We start from the raw sequence: 11,043 nt of genomic DNA, 5'->3' as shown, positions 1-11,043 counted from the left end.
TCTGAATGGTAAAAAATGTAGAGTCTTAAGTTTGTAGATTTATAGTTATTCTGTGCATTTATATAAAAATCCCATCTTAAATCTGTAGTTGTGCCCTGAACTTGTAAAATAAGGGAGAGGGTGGAACGGTAAGGAGTGATCATGCCCAGGTGATTAAGGACAGTGGCCTCTCCACTGGCGGAACCTCGGCTGTTCCCAGTGGGTGGTGGAAAGTACAAGATGTACACTACATTTGGTTTGGGGGCCTGGTGGTCTGTGTTCGTACTCTGAATCTACAGCTTCTGGTTATCTAACTTTGGCCAAGTTTACTTAGCTACTCTTGTCTTAAATTCTCAGAAGAGATGGGCATAATAAGTCATACCTACCTAATAGGGTTATTGTGTTTCTTACAAGAACACTAATCCCATCCTGAGGACCTTACTCTGATGACCTCATCTAAAGCTAATTACTTACCAGAGGCTTTACCTCCAAATACCATCAAACTGGGGAGTTAGGAATTCAGTATATTAATTCCAGGGAGATACATTCAGTCCATAATGTTAGTAAATAGAAACATTAAGAGGATTGTTTTGTGTTATGGTAAATTCTATGAATGTTTTGTAGGAATGGACTTGTCTTCATAGCATGTACCAAGAGATGAGGTAGGAGCTGAAACTTGGAAAATGGACAGGGGCTAGGGTGTGAATGATTGTTCAAATCAGGGGAGACTCGCCAATCCTGAGACGCGTGAGTAGATGAGGCATGTGGGCACCAAAATGTAGTTTGTCTATTGTGCCAGGATAGCTCAGATGCAGGTAAGGACACAGAGTCAAGACCCCAGACTCTGGGAGTTGGGTGGAAGCAGGCTTGTGGCGAGCAGCCTGCAAACTCGTTTATTGCGGGAACAGGTATACATTTTATAGTTTTCTTGCGCAATCACAATGTGCCACGGGGGATCAGACCACCAGGCTCCTACAGGGCTTCCCTTGGTAACACTGAGTCAACTTGGGGCTGTTGTTTACTTTCTTAGGTAGGAGGAGCGAAACGCTCCTCCCTGCAAGTTTTCCTTACACACTTGAGACATTCACTGCTGCCAGCCAAGAACTAGGATTTCTCCCAACAATTGTTAGTCAGTTTTGCTTGGCTCTTATCAAAATATCTACCAAGAACAAGTTAGAGTAGGAAAAGTTTATCTTAGGCTCACAGTTTCAGAAGTTTAGTCCGCAGTAGGCTGAGTCCTTTGCTCTGGGCCCAGGTAAGGTGCACCCTGGTGGCAGAATGGTATGACAGGAAGACTGCTCAGTTCCTGGCTGGGAGGTAGAGAGAGGGGAGGGGCCGCAGGGGAGACGAACCCTTCCAGGGCAGCTCCCAAGGACCCACCTCCACTAGCCACATCTACCCACCTGGTTACCACCTAGTCAGTCCGTTCAAACTAGGATGAACTAATTGGGTTATAACTCTCATAATCCAATCATTTTACCTTTAACTATTCCTGCATTAACACAGGAGCTTTTGGAGGACACCTCATATCCAACCATAACAATGATAAAGAAGGAATTTTTATCTGAAGTGCAGAGGGAGACCACTAGAGACTTTAAGCAAGCAGGAGACGGGCCCTGGTTGGTGTTTCAAACTTAACATCACTGTGCTTTCTGATCTGGAAAGATTCATTTCTAAAGTATTTACTTTACGCCAGGCATATACTAACCACCCTGCATATACCTTTGATAGGAAGTTAAACTGGAAATTTCAACAAAGGAAAGAAATTTATGATAGGTATGAAATTCCAAAGGAGACACCAGACCAAATACAGATTTTCACAAGGTTAGATGGCATGAAAACCTACCAGGAGGACATAAAAGAACATGAAGAATAAAATTAAGAATAGGATTTCTGGGCTGGAGTTGTGGCTCAGTGGTAGAGTGCTTGCCTAGCACGTGTAAGGCACTGGGTTCGATCCTCAGCACCACAATAAATAAATAAAATAAAGGTATGGTGTCCACCTATAACTAAAAAAAAATTAAAACAAAAAAAGAATAGGATTTCTTTGAAGAGAGCTGCTTCTCAATTTCTCTTCCTCTTTCCTCCAAGGACGGCTTCGTGGGACCTCTTGGAGGGTGGATTGCATGCTCTGGCATTTTGGGGGCACACTGAGACTGGCCTAAGTTGAGAAAGTGGGAAGGAGGGAGGGGGAGAAGACCAAGGGAGGGGAAGGTACATGAACATGGGCCAGAGACGCACACTGTGGTTGGACTGTTGGTTCTGGGGCCATGTTAAAGGGACTGCCTAAGAGGACCATCTAGAAGAATCATATTCTTTATGAAATGGATCCTGTCTTGGGGAGGAAAGAAGATTTGAAGTAAAGTCAAATTTTCTGGAACTGGAGTTTCCAATCTCTGGGTTGAGATTCATTTGACATGTGATTGGAGGATGTATTATTATCTGAAGACCATGTGTCAGGTGCTGTGCTTCAGACAGACGCCACTGAGGGCAAAGCCAGAGCTCCCCCCATGGAAGACATTTTAAAGGGAAGTATTGAGTTTTGATTAGAAACCCTGAACCACTCCAATGTTACTGGTTCTGTAGTACTTTATTTGACCATGTAAGAGGTGGTGATATTCTTAACCCTGTCGTAGGAACGAGGAAGCTAAGGCTTGAAGAGTTTCTGTTGATCAGCTTGAAGTTAGGACACTAGTCAGGAGTAGAACAGGTTGAAGCCTGGAGCGTCTCTTAGCTACCATGTCATGCTGCCGCGGAAACAACAAAGGATCCATAGGACAGGCTGATAGTGAACTGGTGGAGATGGCTCGTGGGTGGGTGGGTTCTGATTTCTTTTTTTTTTTTTTTCATTTTTCAAGGAACAAGAATGTTGGCCAATGTACCCAGCCTAATCCCCCATCTGTCAATATAGGACAAACTGAAAAGCTCCTCAGCAGGCAGAGAAGCTTTGGTCTCCCATGGCTCCTGGCATTGCCTCTAGTGCATCCCAACAGGGTAGAGCAGGGCCTGTCCCTTTCCTGTGGCTGTGTTCCCCTGCTGGCATGAGCTGCCTCACTAACTTCAGGAGAAGCCCAGAGCTGTAGGTTCAGACCAGTCCTGTGGCCTGATTATACACCAAGGCCTTCAACCTGTGTCCAGTTTGCTGCCCTTTACAGGGCTGGGGTCGGTTCTGAAGACTGCAGAGCCACGCTAGAGAGGTGAGAAATGAGATTTTCAGAGGGCTCTCAGGTACGCTGAAACAGTCTCACAATCTCTTCCACTTTTTGCTCTCTTCCTTTCTCGGGTGGTATCCTGAAAGCAGCTTCACATGTGTGTGCCTCCACCTTCGGTCCAAAGCCATTGTCAAACACCCATTGTTAGGATCATGGCTATTAGATAAATAAAACACTGCTGCATGTTTGAGCACGGCCTTTACAGCATTATATTAAAACCATAAATCAAGCATCACGGACTCAGCGTTTGCGCCAGCTCTTATTGCATTATTCCATTCTCTCCATTATCCAGCTTTAAAAACCCTCCTCCTGCATTTATGATTTTGAAACATGACATCAGTTATATCCCCACGGCACTTTAATCTAATTCAACACTTTAAGGGGTAGGTAAGTGTTTAGGACACCGGGCCGGGCTCTGATCATTTCATGAAACTGTTGTTTTATGGAAGAACATTACCTTTATTACCAGGTTCTATGGTGTGTTTGGCGGGGGGACAATCTGGTTACAATTACAAACAGCATTTTTTTTTTAAGGGCTGCAGTAGAAAGTGCAGCCATTTGAAGTGAGATACAGCTTCCTCAATTGCTCGTCCATATTGGTGCAAGATGCTTAAAGGAAGCAGGTCTGTGCCTCCAGCCTGGGCTTCTCCTTCAGGCCTTCGTGTTTGCTGTTGGTGCAGGTGGTTCCAATGGAAAGACCTGACGTGACTCTGGGCCCTGAACTGATGGGAGTCATCCATAGCACAGTCATCACCTCTGCAAAGGACAGCCTTTATCGACTGGCTGAGGCAGCTTGTTAAATTCACCCCGAATGAACTGGTTGCCATTAAACTTTTAGAGCAGTGGGGGCTTTCCTACGAGATGGATATACTCTTGAAGGAAGAATTCCCTCTGCAGCCAAGCTTCTCCTTCTTGCAGGGAAGCAATAGGTGTCTGTCTCCATCTACCCTCAAGCACCTGCCAAAATTCATGTGTATAGTTTCTCCATAGCCATTTCTTTCATTTCACTTGTATTGGGGGCAGGGGGATAGTGTGCAGATAAAACTATTTTTAAACAATAACTCAAACTATGTCAGTAAGGTACTGTTTAAAATTCAAGTGGCCTGTCTTTCATATACCATAAGCCTCTGGGAAGCTGATAAATGTCAAAGAAATGTCAAATTATTTATGTGTTTATTGGGTCCACAGTGCATTTCTGAGGAAGCCTGGTGGGGCTTGGTCATCACATGCTTTGAAATCATCACACAGAACAGGTGCCACAAACACATCAAATGAATTTCAGCGTTACCTTCGGCACAATCAACTGTTCAGTGCTAGAGTGTGCAAAGCATGTCTCTTCCAGGGCTTTGCTGGATGGTTCTTTTAGCTGTGGTGTATAAAACGGATGGGCAGGCATGTCCCAACGATCAGCAGAGGCCCAAGTTTACATGCTCTTGGCTATTCCTGGCTCTCTTTGTGGAAATCATTTAATACTACCCAGCACTGAGCTTCCTGGGAATTTTAGTAATTGCTTGTGGGGTGAAGGAAGGTAAGTTACAGTGGAAAGGTGGGTGCCCTGGAAAAACCTAAAGAGCTAGCTCTTGGCAAAAAGCACTAACAAAGACTTTCCAAGACTACCCCAAACCGTACCTAGGATGGTACAGTGATTCTTTCTCTGCTCCTTGTACAGACAGATCTCCAACATTTCTAAGTGAGCATGGTGCTGTCTTTCAGGGATTGAGCTGAGCTAAATATGCAGGCAGCCAGTTTGAGTATCTGTCTTTCTTTTCTTTATTAAAACTGAAAGTGAATATGTCAAACTTCTCATTAAAAAATACATCGATAAGGGAAATACATCATTTTCCTTTTTGATACTCCATCCTACAGCCATTCTCTCAAGTGACCTGAATTCTTAGCCAGTGCCCCCCCCCCCCCTATTTTTCTGTCCTAACACTTGGAAGCCAACATTAACGGAGCACCTACTCTGTGACAGGTACTGTATATGGAATTAATCCCCATTTTATTAGTGAGGAAACTGAGGCTGAGATTTTCTCTAGTAACCTAGATTGGACGTGCCAATGCCAAGTGTTTGCAGTCTGGTTTTCCTGTCCCTCTAACCTGCTCATCAAAGTTTTTGCTTGTCACCTCGGGGTGACTCCCAGGACCTGCCTGCTCCTGAATTTGGGGGCCTTTCTGAACACATATAAATGTTTGAGCAATTTATTCAGCTCTGAGCCTCACCCAGAGGTGGAATCATGACATAGACTCTCAAGCCACGCCCACCATTTATTCACCTCCTCTTCTTAGGAAACTGAATACCCATCTCTTCTGCAGCAGCAGTTATGGGGAACAGTGAGGTTCATCATCAAACAATGCAGTTCATGGCAGAAAGGATGGAGAAGGAAACTGGGCATAGCTACCAAAAGTGATCTATGCTATTTCTCTGAAGCTTTTTAAGAAAAGAGTCTTGAATGGAAGATCACTGTCAATCCAGGAAAAGCAGCAGGCTGGGTGCGGTGGCACACGCCTGTAATCCCAGAGGCTCCAGAGGCTGAGGCAGTAGAATCACAAGTTCAAAGCCAGCCTCAGCAAAAGTGAGATGCTAAGAAACTCAGTGAGACCCTGTCTCCAAATACAATGCAAAAATAGGGCTGGGGATGTGGCTCAGTGGCCAAGTGCCCCTGAATTCAATCCCTGCCACTCACCTCCAAAAAAAAAAGCAAAAAAAAAAAAAAAAAACAAAACTAAAAAAAGCATCAGGCTCAGTAATGCTGAAGAGTAATAGGGTTACATCCTGTTTGTAAAGTGCATTAAAAGATTTCAAAAGGAACTCGCTTCTGCAGCACATATACTGAAACTGGAATGATAAGGAGAAGATTAGCATGGACCCTGTGCAAGGATGACATGCAAATTCATGAAGCTTTCCTTATTTTTTTTTTTTATTCATAAGTGATGAATCCTCTGAAAGGGAATTTAGGAAAACTACCCCATTCACAATAACCTTGAAAAAAATAATACTTGGGAATCAATCTAACAAAGGAGGTGAAAGACCTCTATAATGAGAACTACAGAACACTAAATAAAGAAATTAAAGAAAACCTTAGAAGATGGAAAGATCTCCCATGTTCTTGGATAGGCAGAATTCATATTATCAAAATGGCCATACTACCAAAAGTGCTATACAGATTCAATGCAATTCCAATTAAAATCCCAATGATGTGCCTCATAGAAATACAACAAGCAATCATGAAAGTCATTTGGAAAAATAAGAGACCCAGATAGCTAAAGCAATCCTTAGCAGGAAGAGTATAGCTGGGGGTATCACAATACCAGAACTTAAACTATACTTCAGAGCAATAGTAACAAAAACGGCATGGTATTAGCACCAAAATAGACAGGTAGATCAATGGTACAGAATGGTATAGAAGACACAGAGACAAACCCAAATAAATACAGTTTTCTTAGTCTAGACAAAGGTGCCAAAAACATACAATGGAGAAAAGATAGCCTGTTCAACAAATGGTGCTGGGAAAACTGGAAATCCATATGCAACAGAATGAAATTAAACCCCTATCTCTCACACTGCACAAAACTCAACTCAAAATGGATCAAGGACCTGGAATCGGACAGAGACTCTGCATCTTATAGAAGAAAAAGTAGGTCCAAATCTTCATCATGTCAGCTTAGGACCAGACTTCCTTAACAGGACTCCCATAGCACAAGAAATAAAAGCAAGAATCAATAACTGGTATAGATTCAAACTAAACAGCTTTCTCTCAGCAAAGGAAACTATCAGCAATGTAAAGAGAGAGCCTACCCAGTGGGAGAAAATCTTTGCCAATCATACTTCAGATAGAGCACTAATCTCCAGAATTTATAAATAACTCAAAAAACTTTACACCAAGAATACAAATAACCCAATCACCAAATGGACTAAGGAAATGAGCAGACACTTCACAGAAGAAGATCTATAAGCAATCAACAGATATATGAAAAAATATTCAACATCTCTAGTAATAAGAGAAATGCAAACCAAAACTACCTTAAGATTTCACCTAACCCCAATTAGAATGGCAATTATCTAGAATACAAGCAACAATAGGTGTTGGTGAGGATGTGGGGAAAAAGGTACTTTCATACATTGCTGGTGGGTTTGCAAATTAGTGCAGCCACTCTGGAAAGCAGTGTGGAGATTCCTTAGAAAACTTAGAATGGAACCACCATTTGACCCAGCTATCTCACTCCTTGGTCTATACCCAAAGAACTTAAAATCAGCATACTACAGTGATGCAGCCACATCAATGTTCATCAATGAGCATCAATTGCTGCTCAATTCACAATAGCCAGATTGTGGAACCAACCTAGATGCCCTTCAATTGATGAATGGATAAAGAAACTGTGATATATATATATATATATATATATATATATATATATATATATACACACACACACACACACACACACACACACACACACACATATATATATACATACACGATGGAATATTACTCAACCAAAAAGAAGAATAAAATTATGGCATTTGCTGGCAAATGGATGAAGTTGGAGAATATCATGCTAAATGAGATAAGACAATCCCCCAAAATCAAAGGACAAATGATCTTTCTGATAAGTGGATGATGATTCATAATGGGGGGTGGGAGGGAGGCAAGAATGGAGGAAGGATGGATTGTGTAGAGGAAAAAGAGGGGTGGGTGGGGTGAGGGTAAGGAAAAATAACAGAAGGAGACAAACATCATTACTCTATATACATATATGATTACACAAATGGTATGACTCTACTTCATGTATAACCAGAGAAACAAGTTGTACCCCATTTGTTTACAATGAATCAAAATAAATAAATTATTAAAAAAATATTTCAAAGATTTTTTTTCAACAATCTCTTCAAATAGAAAGGTGGTGGGGGAGGGGGCCTCAGAACTACACATGAATAAAGTCACATTTGTGGAAGAACTTTGGAACTTTAAGAAATAAATCTTAGGAAGAAGACTCTATCAACCTAGTTGTATTACTAGGATAACTCCTCATTTCCCATTTGATAAATCTCCATGATGCGTCCTCTCTCTCTCTCTCTGTCTCTCTCTCTCTCTGTCTCTCTCTCTCTCTCTCTCTCTCTCACCTACCATGAAACAGTTTTGCCCTTGAATTGACCTGCATAGCACTTCTCAGATTCCTGTCTAGCTAGATCTGGATATATTCAGGTCTGGGATGAGGCATTTACTTCCAGTTCTTCCAGCATATTCCTTCCACTGACCACACTAAATCCCTTTAGTAGAAGACAGGGAGGTTTTCCAGCCTCTTCTCTGATGGACAAAACAAAACAAAACAAAACAAAACAAAACAAAACAAAAAAGCAAAAAGCAACAAGAAAGATCGAATGAACCTTGAAGTTGTTGGACAGATCCTGCCTTTCTCCTACATATAAGAATCCTAATAATTTGGATGTCATTAATGTAGACTGTCCTCCAAGTCTGTCACAGAAGCCTGAAACATTACCTTCATTAATAGCGAAACCTGGACTGCAACAGACATGCTTGGCCTCCCTTGAGAACACATTATTTGAAAGTCCATTTGGCATTTATTTCTATATCAATAATCGATGTGCGGATTACTAATCATTTAAATCTGATGACTAAAGCAAGTCCAGAAGGAAATTGACTTGCTAATTTGTGGCATTCCATTTTGGCTAAAATATGTAGCTGTACTTCATAAATTTGTATATCTTTGAATATCCAATAAGTCAGGATTTATTTCTCTATGACTCGAGCAGAATCAATCTAAGGAGATTTTTCTGTATTTTGGTGTTGACAGTTTTCTTTTTATATGTTTAAATTTTACATTCAGGAATTTTACTCTCTATAACAAATCACACAGGACTTTCAAAAATATTAAAAAATGGCAACTATATAAAGGTTTGGTAAGGGGAGGTGGAGATATTTTGAGGCTCATTTTTTAACCTCGCTAGCATTACAGGTGCAATTAATTTTAAGTGTCCAACTTGACTGGGCTTCATTGCCCAGATATTTGGTCTGATATTATTCTGGATGTATCTATGAAGGTGTTTTTTCTTTTTTTTGGGGGGGAGGAGGACGTTAACATTTAAATTGCTGGGTTTCGAATAAAGCCAACTAACCTCTAAATTGTGGATGAACCTGGCCCAATCAGTTGAAGACTTCGATGGAACAAAGATTGACTTCTGAGCAAGAGGGAATTCAACTAGAGGGGCCTTTGGACTCAAGCTCAGCTCTTCCCTGGGTTTTAACCTGCTGGCTACCTTGCAGATCTTGGTCTTGTGCCTCCACAATTATGTGAATCAATTTCTCTAAGATGAAACTCTTTGTCTTTATATACATCTCTCTGACTCTTTCTCTATCTCTATGTCTAGTCTTATCTCTGTCTCGTTGGTTCTGCTTCTCTGGAAACAATCCTGACTAGGACAACAGGCTTCTCCAATGGTGACCGATTGAAACCACAACTGGCTCTCTGCCTGGCACATTTTAGAAACTGGTCCTTTAAAGCTGTCTGAATGTGCCGACTTGGTCAGCGTTTAGGTCTGATGCAGAATGACATTGAATACAGTTTATTTACCTCTATTTTCCGTTGGTAGTTTGTATGGTACAGAATTTAGTACAGCGGCAACAGATAGTAAACATTTGCAAGAATTTCATAGAACAACTGAACAAGAGAGGCCCAGTAGTTCATGGCTTAAAATCAGAGAGAATATAAACTTTTATGTTTTGGCAGGATTCTGTTCACAGAAACATTTTTAGGCAGTTTCTAAATGTCAGGCTTAAACTAGCACATGTGAAAAGTAGAAGAAAATTGTCCTATTTTATTTAAATAGGAGAAAATGTTAACTTTTTATGTGTTTAAGGGAACTTTTGAAGTATTTAAACAAGCACAATTAGCCCCTACTACATAGTTCAGATAATAAGAAAAGAGCTGGTTTCTGTGCATAAAAACTATGATAAAATGTGTAGTATTCATTTTATTAAATAATTTTTTTCTTCAAGTTAGTGGGTATAGGAAAATATTTAAAAAATAAGGAAATATAGAAAGTAGGATGGACATCACTTTCAAAAGGTGACTGTACGTATTGTAGGATCACATTGGTCATTCAATCATATATGTACATGAGGTAATAATGTCTGTTTCACTCTGCTATCCTTTCTACTCCCATACCCCTTCCCCTCCCTTCACTCCCCTCTACCTAATCTAGAGTAACTCTATTCTCTCCCAGTCTCCACCCTGTTATTGTGAACTATCATCCTATATCAGAGAAAGCATTCAGCCTTTAGCTTTTGGGTTTGGCTTATTTCACTTAGCATGATATCCTCTAATTCCATTTACCAGCAAATGCCATAATTTCATTCTTCTTTAAAGCTGAGTAATCTATCACATATAGATACCACATTTTCTTTATCCATTCATCTGCTGAAAGGCATCTAGGTTGGTTCCATTGTTTAACTACTGTAAATATTGATGTGGTTTCGTCTCTGGAGTATGCTGATTTTAAGTACTTTGAGTATAAACAGAGGAGTAGAGTGTCTGGGTCAAATTGTGGTTCCATTCCAAATTTTATGAGAATCTCCATACTGCTTTCCATAATGAGAAATTACACTCCATTTATGTATGATTTATTAAAACATATAAATGCAGAATACTGTCATGTACAACAATTAGAACAAATTAAAAAAATGAAAAATACAGGATTTAATATATAATTTAAATTAATGATATAATAACAATATCTAATATTCAGCATATATTCAAGATTTTTCAGCTTTCCTAATAAAGTTCTTTATAGTAATTTTATTTCCCCTTCCATACAGTTTTCAATTCAGGATCA

General features: G+C 40.5%; 1 non-coding gene across 1 annotated transcript; it reads left to right on the top strand.

Moving 5' to 3' along the window:
* The first annotated feature begins 6,001 nt into the window (after positions 1-6,001).
* Positions 6,002-6,104, top strand: LOC124978358 (U6 spliceosomal RNA). The gene has a single exon (XR_007107393.1). It is a non-coding gene; the product is annotated as a U6 spliceosomal RNA (small nuclear RNA).
* The last annotated feature ends 4,939 nt before the right edge of the window (positions 6,105-11,043 follow it).

This window comes from Sciurus carolinensis, chromosome 2 (genome assembly GCF_902686445.1).
Source record: "Sciurus carolinensis chromosome 2, mSciCar1.2, whole genome shotgun sequence".
In the NCBI taxonomy this organism is placed as follows: domain Eukaryota; kingdom Metazoa; phylum Chordata; class Mammalia; order Rodentia; family Sciuridae; genus Sciurus; species Sciurus carolinensis.
The sequence above is the reverse complement of the archived record's forward strand: the minus strand, read 5'-3'. Positions and strand labels throughout refer to the sequence as shown.